At 34.5% G+C, this 18,458-nt stretch overlaps 1 protein-coding gene across 3 annotated transcripts in view; it reads left to right on the top strand.

Annotated features, from left to right (window-relative positions):
* LOC106466877 (C-terminal-binding protein-like) overlaps positions 1-18,458 on the top strand; it is a 91,326-nt gene that overhangs the window by 9,582 nt on the left and 63,286 nt on the right. Inside the window, exon 1 of one of the 3 annotated variants that reach the window (XM_013927179.2) lies at positions 12,491-13,340. The exons of the other annotated variants lie outside the window; for them this stretch is intronic. The gene's annotated coding sequence lies outside the window, so the exon portion shown is untranslated. Of the gene's footprint in view, positions 1-12,490; positions 13,341-18,458 lie in introns of those variants that run through there. 3 annotated transcript variants of the gene reach the window in all.

The following is an 18,458-nucleotide window of genomic DNA, read 5'->3' as shown; positions in this document are numbered from 1 at the left end:
TTTCATAAATTCATGAGACTAGAAATCTCATTTTCTCCTCAAAATCTACAATTCAGAGTTCTTCCCCACAGTGCATGCTTTGTTGAGTGTTATTTATTGTACTAAGTCAAGTTTTCCAGTTCAGGGCCTTACCTTATGGACTAACCTCATCTCTTTTGTTGGGGGGTACAAATTCTTGCCCAACATTTTCATTCTGTGAGTCTAACTTAGCGCTCTTTCTTCTATGGATGACTGGCTCCTGCTTGCTTCCTTCTGTTCACAGTCCAGAGACCACGTTTATCTGTTCCAACAGGATGCAGCATGTGTGGGATTCCTGATGACAGTTCATCAAGCTTTGTCCCACTTCATTCCTCTCCTACGAGGGGGTGGTGGTGGTTATGATATATTCCAACATTTTCAAAGGAGTAACATGCATCACAGAACCAGGAGGTACCCATTGCAATACTTTCTAGACCCACAGTCACCACACTGTGGTCTTAGTTTGCCATTTTCCTGGCTCCCTGAATCTGGTTGTGGATCGATTATCTTTCTCCAACAAGATTCTCCTCATCAAGTGTTCCCTTGTTCCCACAGATGTCACCACTTTCTGTCTTCATAATACGCTTTTGTCAGGCTCATTGTTTCAGTCCAGTGACTGACTCCATGTGTTGCATTTCTCCTTTTCCAATACATTAGATCTTTTCCATGTCCATTTACCACAGATGATAGTGTATATCTTCTGACTTTGGTCTCTTCACCATGGTTTCTGTCCTTCCCACCCTTCCATTCCTCATCTTTTCCTATTCTTCACCCAGTTGTTTGACAAAGACTGTCCACTTTGACCACTTCTAGCTATTGGGAAGCCTTGCTGACCACCATCTGTTTCTACAGATTTAATCTTTCCCTGTCTATTCCCTCCTCTTCATTTCCTTTGAGTTCCCTGTTGGGATCTCATTGTGGTCCTTTATGCCCTTTGTCGTCCTCCATTTAAACCTTTTTTTCATGTTCCATCTACCTTCTCTCCTTCAAGACTTATTTCCTTCTCCTCCTTACTTGTAGTCATAGTCATTCAGATATTGATGCCATTAATGTTACCTGCATCCTTTACCATTCCTCCTATTTCATCCTCTATTCCATCTGGTCCTTCCTTTCTTCCTAAGACCTAAGCTGTCAGTGCAGGTGGTTTGGCTTTCACATGCATTTCCCCCCTGTACTCCTATTCTTTGTCCAGTTTGTTCCTTAGGGTGCTATGTGACACATACTACCTCTTTTCAGGGTTCACTTTCCCTACTTTTTATTCCCTGAACTTTTCCATTTCCCATGATCTGTCCCCTGTCATGTTTACTGGTTGGGTTCATGAACTTGTTAGGCTGGCATATTTGGACTTATCCATGGAAGGTTACCATCTCTACAACATTTCTTCTCATCAAATTCATCACATCACTATGTCCTTGGTTGCATAACTTTGACATCTTTTGGAACAATAATTTAGGCCGAAACGTGGATTACTCCCAATACCTTCGTCACTTATTGTCTGCATGACCTGGCCATATCTTCCTCTAGTGGATATCATCTCCCTCCTGTGGTGATTCTATACATGTCAATTCACCTTTGATTAGGGTAACTCTTATCACTTCATTTCATTTATGTTTTTATATCAGAAACCATAGTTTTAACTGCTGATAATGGGATCCCACTCTGTGGCAGGTAATTGCCTGGTCAGGTATGCTTTACTTCAAACCTGCACTGTTTACTGATTGCACTATAATGCTTACTATAGAGATAGGGTGTTTCCACAAGACTACTAGTGACATATATATAGTGGTATATATATGTGCCAGATATCAATAACTTTCCCAGTTTGACAGTAATAGATGGAAAAATAAAATAGTGGGTTGGAGCCGGTCCAGCCAATGCAGGATCCTCCTCATAATACTGGGTTCAAGATGACACCACCCTGTTCTTACAGTTGTGGGCAGTAGAGGCTCCTCTTGTCATTAATTCCGGTTGTAGGAGTTTCTTTCCCTGCTCCTACGGTTGAGTTTGGGGGACCTCATCTGTCTCGTAATTCTAGCTACAAGACATACGTATACCGTTCCTACAGTTGAGCGAATGCTCTATGTCATTTTTGTAATTCTGGATGAAGGGTGTCTTTTCCCTGCATTTATGATCGAGTGAGTTATGATTTCTGCTCGGAATACAAATTACACTGAATAAATATCGGAAAATGACAAAATATTGATTCTGAAATATTTTTGACTTAAAATTGTTGAAATATTGTAAGAATTAACATATAAGATTGACTTTGACATTTGTGTTTCAAGTGACCAAAATTATGAAAAGCCAAGGAAACCCTGTCTTCAGACTTTTGGAAGATAATTTAAAATTAAATTACTTTTGAATCCTAAATGTTGTTCATGAAAATGTATCGTCCACATGATACAACTGTATTGTTTAACATTTAAAAACAACAGAAGATTTATTTTCTTATCAATCTCCTGTTTTTAGAGCTGGATGATTTAATCAATTAACTTGTATAACTGATTACTACAAGCAGCTATTACATCAGTTAGTGTCTCTCAAACTAATCAATCAAAATTGTAATTAGTGGATTAATGTCATGAAAATAATCAACTCTAATCAAAATTATTACTGTTTTTTGATTATTCCAACAAATGATTCATTGAAACTATGATTAAATTGGCACAAAAATAATCAAAATTAGTTGTTCCAATTATTACTGTTTTTTGATTATTCCATGTAATCTAAATATTTTTAGTGTTTGTTTGTTGTTATGCTCAGTTGCATGATGGGGGATGGGTGTGGAGGAGTGCTGCATGATTTGAGAGTCTTGGGTTTGATTTCCATTGCCATTAAACTTAATTTTAATCATAGTTAATCAGCAATCAATTAAAAAATGTAAAATAAATTTTTAATTGTCAAATAGTCCAATGTTAACACAACAGGAAATATCCTAAATGTCACTTTGCACTTTAAGGAGGATTAAGACCGTGCCTCAAATGAATTTGTTATTCATCTTTAAAGTCTGCAGTAGCCAAGATTTCAATTCCATATCTTTAGTTGAAATGTTCAATGTTGGGCCATTCTATCAAGAATCATCAAGTCTTTTATGTTTTCTGCAGTCAAGCAGCTTCCTTGATTAATTGAGTAGTACAGTTTTCTTCAACCCATTGTATATACAAGCAAAAACAAAAAAAAAAGTTGGTGAAGTGTGCTACCAGCCAGTTGTTTTCCCTTTAGTAACAGTGGTACCTAACCTTAGCAGCTTTGCCATAATAAAGATAGGATGAATAAGTTTGGTGGTATTGGGAATCGAACCTGAAATGCTCAGATCATGAACCCCCCAAACAAACTTCACCCCTATTAATCAGCAATCTGTGTAAGGACTTTTCACAGGTGATTATTTAAATCACTTAACTCTAATATACAACACGTACATATAAATACAGAGATACATAGAGTATATACATTTCACACTTAATTTTAAAATATCACTTAATGCAATAGAAATGACAATTCACGACTCCCCTCAGCTTAACCCTGAGAGCAGATCCTTTAACTCTAGGAGTGTAGGCTTTGTCATTTTGAACAACCTTGTAACCATAAACTATACTTGTATAACTCTGAATGTACTAAGTGTATCTTCATGAGATTTGATAAGGATTTAATAAACGTTACAAGTCTATTATCACAAAAAATCAGATTTTTTGAATAAAGTGAGTCAATTTGAGTGAAAGGTGATTTTCATGCTAAGAATAAAACTACTACTTTTCATCTTGCAGCTTTCATATTTAATTTGCTCCTAAATTAATATATTTGGGGAAGGGGTAAAACTTTGTACCTTATCTTTTATTTTCTCTACAGTAACACTAACTTTAGCAGAAGTTGAAAACTATGAAGTAAAATGAAAAATACTTTTTTCTTTATTAGAATGACTACAGATTGTAACAGACATAACTACAAAACCTTACAACCTGAGACCTTCAAAAGGTGGACCATTCTTCATAAGGAGCTCCTAATAAAGAAAGATCCATTTTTTAAAAGCTCTCAGGTTATAGGGTTTTTTACTTCAGTCTTTAATTGATTTTCTTCAAACATTATGATTGGAATAAACAGTTATAGTTTTTTACCTGAAGAAATTTAGGCCTCTTAACATTTTATATCTGCTTTCATTTAAAATAATTCATGTTGTGTACAAATATGAATCTTAAAAAAACCAAAAACGTGTCATTCAGTAGATTAGGTTGTATGAAAACTATTGTAATTTATCTGGTTGTTTAACTAACCAATAAATGAGTTAAAAGTACTTCTCAGAGTAATGTCTTTGGGCCAAGCTTTTGTGACACATTATTGGCTTTTACTCTTCAAATAAAGCATACTGTTGTGTGATTTATGTAGTATACAATATATTATTTGTTTTAGTTATAAACATACCAGCAATGACAGAATTATAGTCATTTCTTTAATAGACAGAGGTTGTGGGAGGGGCATGTTAATATGGGTTGAACTTATATATTGACATCTTATTAAAGCAAATAGATAAAAGGTTTAAAATGTATTATCTAGCTCGTAAGTATCGAAAGCATGTTTTTACTAATTGGTTGAACAATGTGAGACACTTGTAACAGAAGAGAAAGAACTATGAAAGAAAAATCACAAAGTCATGTGACTCTTGAGAATTTAAATATTTCACTTTACAATTAAGAAATATAAATTTGAATTATAAGTAGTCTTTATTGACATACATAGATAATATAGTTGTTTAATTAAATTTTAAATATAACTTTTGTAAAAGGTCGTGATGTGTATTTTGACACCCACCCATATCCATAGTATTAAAGCGGCTGTGGATCTTCAACTGGCATTGGTATGGGAAAGATGACATCGTAGGTCCAGTTGATGCTCTCCTTGTCTGGGCCAACATCATCTAAAACTCGTGGACCTCCTTTTCCAATTAGGAAGACAATTTTCTGTGCAGCTGACCTTCTTCCCAGTTGTACATAACCATCTGATCAGAGGCACTAGCACATGGGGCTCATTCCCCTATTCTATTTGACAGTACCCCAAATTTTCAGTTGGTGTCTTGAAAAATCAGAATAGGAAATATGATCAGTATCATACTGAAGTGCCGGAAATTCCTGTGCCTATAGGTCTGACCCCCAAAGCTTTTAAACACCTAGCTACACCTCTGCCTCCGATTAGTATGTGGCCCTCTCCTGACAGTGCCTCTTTACTAGCAGCATCTGCTACAGAGTTAATTGGGTATTTATGGTAGTAGGTGGGGTTGTTGGCAAATCAACCCTCATTTGACATTGAAGCTGATCCCACTGCCTCTTGAATGGCAATTGCTCAAATGCCATTGAGGTGGAGGCCCCTATTTTTGCTTCTGTGGTGGTCCTTGAAGCCAGTGGTGTTACATGCTTTTCTGTTGAGGTGAAGATGCCCTCATTCACTGGTGCCGCCTTTACCATTAGTGATGGTGTTGCTAATACTGGAAGCAAGGTCTCAAGAACCAAAAGATAGGTTTCCTTGTAATTTGAAAGTTTCTGGCTTTATTCCCATTACCACTAGCTAGATCTGTCGTTGTTATTGCAAAGCTACTAAGGCTATCAGCCACTTCCATTAACTTTGAACTGCTGACTAGGGGAAATGCAACTGGCTAACAGCACCCACTGCCAACTCTGACTTCATGATTGTTAAGTAAAGTGTAAATTTACTAGTTTTTTACAGTTGGTTGTGTTTCTCATTTATAATTGTGTAACTGTATTTTTTAATTAATATTAGAAAGAACTATGTCTTTCTAAAGTTCAAACAAGTTTTTATTGGTTGTACATAGTAGAATTTTTGTTTATTTTGTTTACAGCATCTCACCAGGTTTACCTGACATAATCAGGTGAGATACAAGAACTGAGGTTAACAGAAATTAATTTAATAAAAGGAATCATGTGACAATCTTTAACAATAGTAATCTATAAGCATGTGACTAAGCAGTTGCAAACTAATTAAAGTAACTTATTAATGAACTGTCAAATTTAGGATAAATTCATTCTCTATTCAAGAGAGAAGGGATTGATTAAAATAGATATATATGAACACCTTTGTATTTGTTAAGAATAGGGTTATGTTTTTTATTAATATGGCTTCTATTTTTCATCTATTAATGTTGTTTTCTTTGCACAGGATTTTTAGAAGACTGGAAAGAATGATTGTTTCTAAACGTGTCGAAAAAATTAGATGAAGATTTTAAATGTTCACACAAAAGAATAAAGCAACAGCATTACCTTTGTCAATATAAAGTAAAATTATACATTCATCATTTTTTAAAGTACTAAAGTTATTAAAATGTGATGAAAGTATAATTTTACTGAAATCTGACAAAGGTAATGCTGTTGTTATTATGTATTGGATAGTATATCAGCAACAGATGCACACACACTCCTCGATGATTCATCTAATTTCCAGAAAAATGGAAACTAACTTAACCTTTTCCAAAAAAAAGGATTTACAACAATTTCTTTTATAGTTAAAAATAACTTAACTTTCTACTGGTATATATCATCCCTCAGATTCCCGCACTTCTTAAATTTATGGTCTCCCAAATGATGACATTTCTTTCAGCCTTCGATAACCTTAACAGTATTCACAAGTTTTCCTCTAATCTAAATCAGATACACCCAAACATGAAATTTGCAATAGAAAAATTAGTTAAAGACAAATTGTCCTTTCTAAATGTTCTTGTTAAAAAGACAAACACAGGTTTCCAAACCTTAATATTTTATAAGAGCACTCACACAGAACTTCCTGTTTCTTGGAATTCCCTTCATAACCACTACCAAAAGCTAGGTATATTAAAAGGTACTATTCTTACAAATACATTTATAAGTTTCAACATCGATTCTTTCAAAAAAAAGAAAACCTTAGATTTCAGTTTTGCATACAAAATAATTTCCCTCCCAGTGTTGTTAATAAAGTAATTGCTTCCTTTGGAAATAAGCCACAAATTGATATAGAAAATGATTATTCTGAATATATCCCTGTTTTTTGTGTTTTACCATTCATCCCAAACTTAATCTCATTCTATCAAAAAAATCTGGTTAAAAACAGAAAGTATAAAATTGACATTGTTACCTGGTCAATTGCTATCCAAAAAAATGTATGGATAATGATATTTCAGGAAATTTGTATGCGACTGAATGTACACATTGGAAAGCTGTTGTATTGGTGAGACAAACAGACAGCTTTCTACTTGCTTGCTTGAATATTTAAAATCTCCATCTCATGTTTTTTGACAATATGTCTAGGAACAATCGTTCTTTTGATTCTTCTAAGGTAAAAATCCTCAGCAGCGAAGACAGCATTAATAGATGAAAAATAAAAGAAGCCCTAATAGGTAGGGGAACAACAATTTATAAGTATAAGGAAGAATTTTATTGATGGTGGAACATGCTACATGTTTTGACTTCTTCAGGTATGGTCAGTACTAACAATACAACATTTATATATTGTTACAAAAGACACAGGGTTTAAATGTTACAGAAATGGTGTCAGCAGGTGATGAGATATAGGTAAAGGTCATGGCTGGTCAAGTGTATGAATGGTGAATAGACCTTGCCACATATGGCTGATGTTGCTAAGGCCATTATCTTGGTTTAGTAAGAGATCATTTGCTTTTATCATTCCTTAAGTTTCTAAACAGTCTCTTCCTTTTTTTAGCTTTGGGTTGGTGTAGGAGAAGAATTTCATCCCAGTGTATTTTGTGACCTATTTCATATTGATGATATGTTAAAGTGGATATTTGGAATTCATTTCTAAGAATGTAACCTCGGTGTTCTTTGCATTTTATTTCTAAGGTTTTAGCTCACATTAACTAAATTAGTTTTTTAATTCATGTATAGCTATTCAGACAATATTAGGTAATGCCAGTTTGTCATTCTAACTTGAAAATATTAACAAATGGTACAGATTAATGAAGACTTTTATATACCAATCTTTTCTTCCTGTACCAACAAGCTACCTTAAGAGAATTTCAAACCATTTTTAAATTATTTGTTTATTAAGATATTGGTTTCTACAAAACTTATTTTAACCAGCTTTTCCAAATTTTCTTAAGAGAATTTATTGATACTTTTAGTGCACAAAAACAAATCAATAATTCTAAATTTGATTTTCTCACTATATTATCCAGTGTGATTAATTTGTTAATATATTCTTTGCTGCTGTGTATTACATACCCATAAATCATGCCCATATCTGTGAACTCTGGATTTGGCTTGGAGTGTTTGGGAGATAATATGCCCTACAGAGTTCCAAGTGTGTTCTGTATGTTCCAGTAGCAAATTAGGTGCCCGTGCTTGTTTTCTTGTGTCTGACAGATTTTTTATTTAATTATTATTCTTATTGTTTTATTAACTCGTTACCAGCATCCTAATTATTTAACCCATCCCGTGTAAAGCATTCTCAAAAAACAGTCCATCCAGTGAAAATTAAGTAAATGAATTATAAGCTTTCTTATTATATGTGTTATATAAGATTTATTGTACTTACACATCATTCTTATTCAAATTTTGTACCTAAAAACATACATTATTTTAGTGTGATTAAATAGCAAGGCAGCAGTGTTCTATTCAGTAACACTAAAGATACTAAGTTAAAAGTTCTTTGGTATTACTGAAGATTTTATGATCTAGTTTTTAAAGTTAGGGATCATTATTATTATCAACCAAATATAGAAGTTTCCAAGTATGATTGTGAAAATATAAAAGCTACACCAAGATACTTAGTTTAACCAGTCTCCCGTAGCAATAATCAATCACATAACATTTGATACCAAGATACTTGGGAGACTGGTTAAACTATCAAATGTTATGTGATTGATTATTGCTACACCAAGAAACATAATTGTCTGTGACCCACAGGTGTGTCACAGGTCCATAACTAAAAGTCGGTTGTGACCACTGGTGGCCCACATGGCAGCAAACGTATTAACATTCCTCCCCCATCTCAACACTTAACTATATTTAAATTGTTTTTATTTGACTTTTACTTTGTTGTAAACTTTGAGCTATATTTTAATGCTACGGATGTAGGTACGTTATTCCTTTAACTAATCCGGTATATTTAACATCAGTTCTACTAGGTATTGGATATTTATAGTGACACTGTAATTATAGTTGTACATGTTACGACGCTTGAACCTTTTATGAATATCACACCGAACTACAGTTTCTTGTGTGACACTGTAATCATAGTTGTACATGTTACGACGATTGAAACTTTTATGAATATCACACCGAACTACAGTTTCTTGTGTGACACTGTAATTATAGTTGTACATGTTACGACGATTGAAACTTTTATGAATATTACACCGAACTACTGTTTCTTGTGTGACACTGTAATTATAGTTGTACATGTTACGACGCTTGAACCTTTTATGAATATCACACCGAACTACTGTTTCTTATGTGACACTGTAATTATAGTTGTACATGTTATGACGATTGAACCTTTTATGAATATCACACCGAACTACAGTTTCTTATGTGACACTGTAATTATAGTTGTACATGTTACGACGCTTGAACCTTTTATGAATATCACACCGAACTACAGTTTCTTATGTGCAGTACGCGAGAGAATGAATGGATCGTGTTGAAAGACGTTTATTTACCCTTGTAATTTTACGGTCACTTTATCTTAAATTTCAGTTCAAGCTTCAGAACAATTTAATAACTCAACCCTCCTACTGTACAGAATTGTGTATTATGAGAGTTAAAAATAGAACGTTAAAGACAAATCAGTAATTTTTGTAATTGTATATAAAATATACTTAACATTTTAAACTTATAGGAAAAACTATTTTTTATATTATTTTCGTGTGTGAATGTATCTATGTATATCACACTAAATGTCATAGCAGGAAATTTACCAATATCTAGTCGTATTTAATAGTGTGTAATAACTAAGTGAATAAACTAAACGCCCGAGAGACGTACATTTCAGTGAAGCAGCTAAATAAAGATTTTCATAAACAGCTACTGCAAATGTGGGTAGCCAACTGTATATACACACACAGATATATATATATATATATAGTGTGTGTGTGTGTTTATTCTATTAGCCGCAGCTCATAGAATGGCTCCGGGTTATTTAACTTGTAGCCCCGTCATCTCTTGACCATGCCCAAGGTCTCATAAATTAATTTACTCTTATCCTGACTTAAAGAATTTCCAGTGTCATGGCTATTGAGGATTCCCTCTTGTTTTGTTTTTTATGAGCGCACTTTGTAATCAAAGCTTTTATATTGTTTTTAAGACTGCTTTGGTAGCTTGCTAGAATATCAGAAGTTAATATGCTGACTTCACAAATTCGATTATTGCTTACGTCATAATATAGAAACTTTCCGAGGGTGATAGTAACTGTTTGTGTGTACAATTTGTAGGGTCACAAATCACTGTTACTTTTGTTGATACTATATACATTAAATAAAACAATTAGAAAAGTTATTGTAATTGTCTGATTATTAAACTGGAATATGAATGCGTAAAAGACGGAGAGCATAATTTTCAATCATTTTTTTCCCCAGTTTGTTGTAGTGCGAACTGAAATATAATTTTGACATACTAGGGTAATTGAACATTTTCCTTTAGATGATATAAACTTGAATTTCCCAACGTTTCGCTTGTGCTTCTTAAACGAGAGCCAAAGTATAAAGATTATGTTTTTGTGTTGTAGTTTGTTGAACGAACCCCCATACTAAGGATTAATTCCACGAGCTGCCATATCTCATCGCGGGTTAACAGCGAAACCAGTGTAATTAGCACAACTATAACGAATTCAAACGTAGTGAATGGCCAACGGTCTCGTTTCTAAGTGTAATGGGAGTGATCAAGTACCATACCAACTACACTGTACTGGCCAAGCAAACAACCAACTGTAAAATATCGTTCTGGCCAAGATAAATTTCATATTTTCATTCAGACTGGAGCAACTTAGTACAGAAGACTGTACTTGTTAACACTTATTTACTTGTAGCCAGTTCGACACTGCACGAAACGGTGCATGAGGGATTCAAATAAAACTGTTTTAACAAGCTGACAATCCGTTCAACCCACGGGGAAAACACAGGTCCTCTGGGGGGAAGGGGATGCAAATCTGAACGACGATGTGTTTCACAGGGAGCCATAGGGTACAAGGCTACAAGCCTGGTTTGGTGACAATCGGTGCAGTTATCAGCGGACACACACAGAGGCTTTTGTCAAGCAGTAGTTTAAATAAGGTTCAAAATGGTTATTGAAAATGGATTTACACATTGTGACATACACAAACTTCAATTAAGTAATAAGTAATTGCATATATAGTATCGAGTTTTCCGTAGAACACGTGCAGTTTTAAGTGTATATATAAATGCCTGTACACATATCTAATCATAAGAGCTTATGAGTGAATGTAAAGAAGAATGAATTATAATAATAGCCAATCGCACTGTATCTAGTGCTGACAGGGCAGGCCTTTCACTTAATACCAGCGCTCCTGGAGCCGGCTGGGATACGACAAACACGTTTGAGATTAATAACGTTGGTAAATTAATATGTAGAATTATACACGGACTTTTCTCTACGTTAAAACTTTTATTTGCGAGCTTTCGGCCCTCTTACCGGAACCTTCATCGAGCAGTTGTCGAGTTGAAAAGGTCTTTTTATTTACGTCATCAGTTACATGAACAACTGTTTTAGTCTGAATTAGACTTAGTTAGTGAACTGTATTTTATTTTAAGTTTATGTAAGTTATTACAAATCGGGCTTAGGTTTATGATTTTTATTAACATTAAATTACGTATTTACTTGGCTTGAATTAAAGTGTGAGGAACACGCGAACTAGTAAGTTAGTGTTTTTTATCCCGAAAATATGCACCATGGATAGAAACAAAACTTCCGGTGACGTCGGTGTACAGTCGAAAGTTTGGGAAATGAAGGTTTATTTCAAAGGACGTCCAGGTTACTCAAACTACAAAGATTGTTGAACATATACTACTACTCACATGTACTTATACGCTGCATCCATTGTTGTGGTATCAGCCTAGTGGAAGCGTGTGGTTCGCCAGTTTTTCAAAAATGAAATGAGCAGGTTAATTCGAGAAAGTAACAATATATGGTGTTAAAATAAATAAATACTATCTTGTTAAATAATCCCTGTGACGTAAGTAAAAACTTGTAAAAAATTACACTTCAGCATAATTCAGTTCACACTATAACAGTTGTTGTCAAGCGTCTCAAACACTTGTCTGTAATATCCAAGCCGGTCTGAAGAGCCTTGGTAGGCCTCGTTGGCACTGGATATAGCAGCTGTAGTGTGGTTGACATTATACTTTAAAATCCTTTCTTTCACTCACAAGCCCTTATTAATAATTGCTTTGTCCTGCCACTTTTAATGTATGATTATGAACTGTAAAACAGTCGAGTTCATTAGTTTCATACAATATGCCATTGTCAGAGATCGCACTTACCAGTTACTTCTACTCTTTGTAACAGTGCAGAAATAGAACGCAGCCGGTTAACATTAATATATTTTTTTTCTTCTAAAAAGACGTTCAACAAGATAATTTAGTTGGAGTTGCATGTGGTGATGATAGTCAAGGTTTTCGCACACATGTTTGACTGATAATGTATACTGGGATTCCAGCACATAGAAGATTAAAACAACGTAGATAGTGTGTCAAAACGTATTGTTTGTTACTTCCTGCATTCGTTGATCAGTGTCGCTCATGATTGTCATAAGTTCAAGTAAAAACTATTTAGTGACGTAAGCATTAAAGGACCAACATATAAAACTTAAGTCTTTCCTGACCGATCGAACTGATGAATAGTCAGTTTTTTGGTTACTTTTCTGCATAATTCTTGTTCAGAAAGTTGAAACAGATCTGCGTGTTACAATAGTTCAAGATATCTTCCATGGCACACACTGTGTTGGCGCCATATCTCTACCGCCGTAGTCCGTGCTAACGCTTCAGTAAATACGTGTTGGTCTCCGAACTGGTCGAATGACCTTGATTCAAGACACCAGGTTTCTTTCTGCTCATGTAAAAATGCGAGAGTTACAAGTGCGTCTACCGTAGCAGTAACAGATACATGCTTCAGATACTGGGAACGGTAACACGAAAAGTTGCAACTTGTTTGTGTCTAGAAAAGTTGTTTGATGGTACTTTCTTTTAATGTATAAATGTGTTTGCTTGTGAAAAAAACCGTCTAGCTCGTTCCCTAGTGGTTACGTGTTTTATTTGTAGTTGAATGTTTCAATTTTACAAAGTACCGGTCTACATGAGTGAGTAAATACCGCTTTCAGTAAGTATAGTTGTATTTTACCTCTTAAACATTATAAAAATATAAGTAAATAGTCACGTGCTAGAATTCTTAATTATTAAATGTGTATAGGCCAATAATGTGTACTGAACGTTGGATAACTGTAATTATGTATAATTACTTGTATTTTATTCATCCTAAGCTTGTTTATATACTTAACAGTCATCTTCAACCTATGTAAATAAAACATGCATTAGTGATAAAAATCTAGTTAACGTAATACCAGAAAAAAATGTGTAGGCTTAGCTCAATATAATAGTGTTGTAGTCATATACAAATGCAAAATAATTCCTTGGTAAAACAAATATTATTAGTGTCTTAAACCGTTTATGGTAAGAATCGAAGTGTAAAGGCTGACTTGAAAATGTAAGTTTTTATTTATACTTTTTCAGGTTAAAAATAACAGACCTACATATGCGCATGTGAATACACATGGCCTGTTTCGCATGCGCCTATGCCTTTGTGTCAGAATCTCGAAACTGTGGTTGGCGTGTTGTTAGATAAAGATTCTTGGAACATACACATCACGAGTGTTTTGGCAAGCTTAAACCGGAACTAGCTATTAGCGTGATATCAAAAGAATATAGCTGAACGTCTGTACATACCACAAAGTTGTGTGTATATATACATATATGTGTGTGTGTGTGTAAACATATAATATTGTGGCGCACGGTCGTATTTCTAGTAACAAGTAATAATGCCTACGGCCTGGTGGTCATAAATGCATGTCTCGTACATGTAACCGACTTTTCACTAGTGTGTTTGAATAAGCATGAATGTGTACTTTTATAACCGTGGTTGGAAAGTACATGAGCTTATTTAGTTCTTTCATCGATTTTAGCTGTTGGGAAGGTTAAATTAAAACACATTTTATTTTTCAAGAAATAATCGATTCCACTGTTTCAGCAGATAATATCCGTTAAGAGTTAGTTGGTGGTTTAATATTTCTGCTAGTGGCGTTGCAAAGTGGGGGATGCTTGGCTTGAGATATAGATTTTACAATGAAAGATTGAAAGTATTAGGAGCTGCTAAAGGTAGCTCAATCTGGGGGCATGCCTCACAGAAAATTAATAATATAACTTACATTTACTATAACAGTCAGATATGTAAAAGTGGTTGTGCTACAGCTTCAGTTTGCTGCTAAAATATGTTTGGGCATCAGCAGAAGATAAGCTTTGAGGACAAAAACCATTTTAAATTTAACTTAGCATTCTGTAAGAGATTGGTTTTATGACAAGTCATTTACAAATAGTTATGATTAATCAAATTATTTGCCATGTATATATGTATATATATCTCAGTTAATTGTCCCCAAAGAAGCAGTTGGGATGAAGTTGTGGTTAATGAAGTTAGCAGATATTGTCATTTGCTCTATCACAAATATACAATAGTATATTTTGATAATAAAGTGTGAGTTTCAAGTGACACTATGTGTAGACATTTTCTGTACCAAAAGCTAAACAACACAGGATAAAGGTAATACATCTAGTCATTGTTGTCTTGTGAAATACAGAAGCATGGGAATTGGACGTGGTCATAGCATGTTGTTTGTTGTACATTAATCATGGTTTTGTTTCTGTTACACAGTGTAGGTTGGATGCATTGTGTTTGTTCAGTAAAATGAAGCTTCCTCACCCATCTTTATGTGAGTTTTTATTTCCATGCTTTACAAGACTGATACTTTGTGTTGATCTCATCCTCTGTTTATAGTATTAGTCAATGAGCTATTAATTTTTTGTTTGTATAGAATGATAATCATTGTAGTGTTCATTTATATGTGCTGTATGCCAAATCTTTGAATATGTTCTATCAAACTGTTTAAAGATGAACATACCTGCTTAGCCACCATTAATTTTTGAAAACTTCATCCAGTTGATGACATGTGAAGACTGCCATGTGAGTCCTAAAATGTTCATTAGAAGTTAGCTCTGGGCTTTGATCAGTCCAATAAGACATTAGTATTGTTACAGTGATCATACTTATTGTAGTATGTAAGCATACTAGGTGTTTATATGGTTAAAAAAAAGGAGGAACAATTGTACAACAATGTATGTAATTTTAACATTAAACATTAGTCATGGAAGTAGGTAAGTTTTTTTTCACCATATTTACCTATTGTTCTCGTTCATTTACCTTGGGTGTCACATGTGCCTTTTCATGGGAAAGATTTCTGTAAACTATAACAGATTTTCTACTGGCTGTTCAAGTGATACATTTGGAATACAACCTACCTTGTTTTTCAGTGGGAATAACCAACAATGATGTGAATAATTCATGCAACCTGGGAAATAATATTATTGTTCTGTGTATATAATGCTATGTTTTCTGAGTCAGGAATTGTTTTTAAATATATTTACAGTTCTTCACAAAGATTAAAGAGATTTACTTTTCTATATAGAGCTCTCAAATGTTTAGTAAAGGTGCCCTGTTTTTTTTTAAATAAATATTGTTTCATACTGTCATACACTGTGTTCAGTCTCTCTCAGTTTTCACAACTCTAAAAGTCAGCATATAAAATTTAACTCTGGAGAACATTTTCTGTAAAACCTCAATGCACCATAGGACAATTCGACAGAATAGGTAGGAAGGTGTAAATTTTTTTGCCATGGCCATGGTTGGTTTTTACAGAGTTTTTCATTTTCATCTTGCAAGTATATTTCCCTATGCTTTTCTAAACTCCTAAGGCATTTTCCATTGGCCAGAGGAAGAATTGGGAGTCAGTTAATGATGGCTGTCTGAAAGAGCAGTTGGGTATCAGAGAATTTCTGTTTTAGATATCAGGCTTTCATTGATGCTACTAAGGTCTGTGACTGCATTCTCACTATATTAAAAACTCGGGAAGGAAAACTGCCAGAATTGGGTGCAGTTAGAATTTTTGACTGTTTTCTTCCTGAGGATATGTCTTAATGCACAGCAAGCACAGGTGACTTGCTGTCTGATACTGAATGAAGCATTCTCTACAGAACTTCCTAACATTTGATGACCAGAGTAACCCAACCCTAACTATGGTCACTGCCAGTGGTGGACAGTGTTTCCTACCCAGAGTTGAGCTGGTGTAGATGGAAGTTATGAGTCTCTGTGATGGAATGTATGCTGTCAGGGTGAGCATAGATCATGAAGAGACCCATGGACAAGCTGCCCAAAGCAACTCATTCTGTCACTCAGAGGCAGGGACCTAATGATTGTCTAAGTGTACGTCCATGAGTATGCCTATTACATCATATCCCTGTCTTTTTGGCATCTCAGCCTGATGTTATTTCATAGTGCATGGGGAAACGATTTATGCTGCATTCACAGAATCCTGATAGTGAGCTTAAGTATATTTTTCACTCATCATTTAAGGATACAGCCTAGATAGGTCCATACTTTTTTAAACATTTCAGATGGGTCAATGTCTGGAATGAACAGATTCAGGGACAGGCAGTGTAGTTCCTGATATTGAAACTTTATGGTTCATTGTTCGAATCAATCAAGTGTTTTGATAAGGATAAAGATGTTGGTAGTAGTTGTCTGGCTATCCTACAAAAGTCAGACAAGAAGTCACTATCTGGAGAGCAGCATCACCACTGTAAAGATTGGCTAAGTTACCAGCAGCTGGGACAGTCAATTGTAAAATTGGTGACTGAAAGGAAGTGGTGTTTCATAATGAAATGTATGTACAACATTGTGTGATTAACCTCCTGATTATAACAGGTAGGATGGCTGGTTTTAGTCGATGTGATACGTAGATCATCAACAGTTTGTAGGACATGAGGATTGCTAGTAGCTCAGAAACTCAGCTCACAGGGTCTCATATGTTGTACCAGTATTTTCTGAGCTGTAGAACAATTTTCTAAGGTGAAATGTTTGTCTACCATTTTGTGAGAATCTCTCATCTTGTCTAGACAAGTGGGGAAATTTATGCAGAGCGGCCTGTTCACTTAAGTGTGTATGTAACTACCATATGCAGTGATGGAATTGTGTTCTATGTCAGTACAGAATATGAAGTGGGCTGCTAAGTGGAAAAGTCTTTGTTTTGTCAGAACTTGCCTATATGTATTTTTCTGTGATGCCAAATATAGTGACTGCATTGACCCGTGAATGGAAATACAGTATCAGATTAGTTCAACTTCTTGTGTTGGCAGGCATCTAAGACAGTATATGTATTTTACTTTGGAATATTGTACTTAGCTTGTTGGTTTGAGTGTGTATTTCTATTTACTGTAGTGACAGCATGACTATTAACCTTGGATAAAATTTTCATAATTTCAGAATTCATTTTCATAACAGTATTATTTAGTAGTCGATACAGGAGTGGGGTTCTGGGAGTTCAAACCCTGCCCTTTTAGATCCAAAGTGTCCTCAATATACATTGTTTTTGGATTTTCTTATATCTCAGAAAATAATCATTATTAGATCTTAAAAGCAACATATATATATATATCATTACATCATTTTCCTTATTGTGAGGAAATCCTACATCTAAAATAGAGTCAAAATGACTATAGAGGTACTGCGAGCTATAATCCCCATTTCTCAAAGTGTAAGGAAAATCATTAACATTTGTCATGCACTCTTATTGGTATGACCATATTTTTAAATCGGAGGAAAGCTGTTACAATGTTGAATGCACTTGTGAACAGACTCGGGATCATCAACTGTTCATTTGAATCAACAGGTTCCTCAAAACTGTCTTTATTTTGAAAAATGCTTGTCGATGATTTTTTTCATTTGTTCATTAACTCTCAATATAAGCTTGGTCCAAGAGACTGACAATGTGACCATTTTCACTTGTGTATAGTTTTAATACAGTATGTGTATCTTCACAAAATTTGGCAAGCTTTTAGTAAACCTTTAAAGTCATTTGTACACAAAAATCATGTTTTTTAATGAAATATTTTTACAAAAGATTTGTCCATGAATATATCAAGTCTTTCTTTGACCAGTTCGATTGCAGAGTGATTTTCATGTTAAGATTAAAAATACTTTTCTTCATCTCAAATTCTATTTGCATAATCTCCAAAACCTTCTAAATATTTTTCAAACGTTTTTTTAGTAAAAATTAATATTTTATGTTATTTTCTATACCCTAACTCTGTACAAGGTTGGTCAATTTGACCA

Source organism: Limulus polyphemus, unplaced genomic scaffold (assembly GCF_000517525.1).
Source record: "Limulus polyphemus unplaced genomic scaffold, Limulus_polyphemus-2.1.2 Scaffold2408, whole genome shotgun sequence".
Classification (NCBI taxonomy): domain Eukaryota; kingdom Metazoa; phylum Arthropoda; class Merostomata; order Xiphosura; family Limulidae; genus Limulus; species Limulus polyphemus.
The sequence above is the reverse complement of the archived record's forward strand: the minus strand, read 5'-3'. Positions and strand labels throughout refer to the sequence as shown.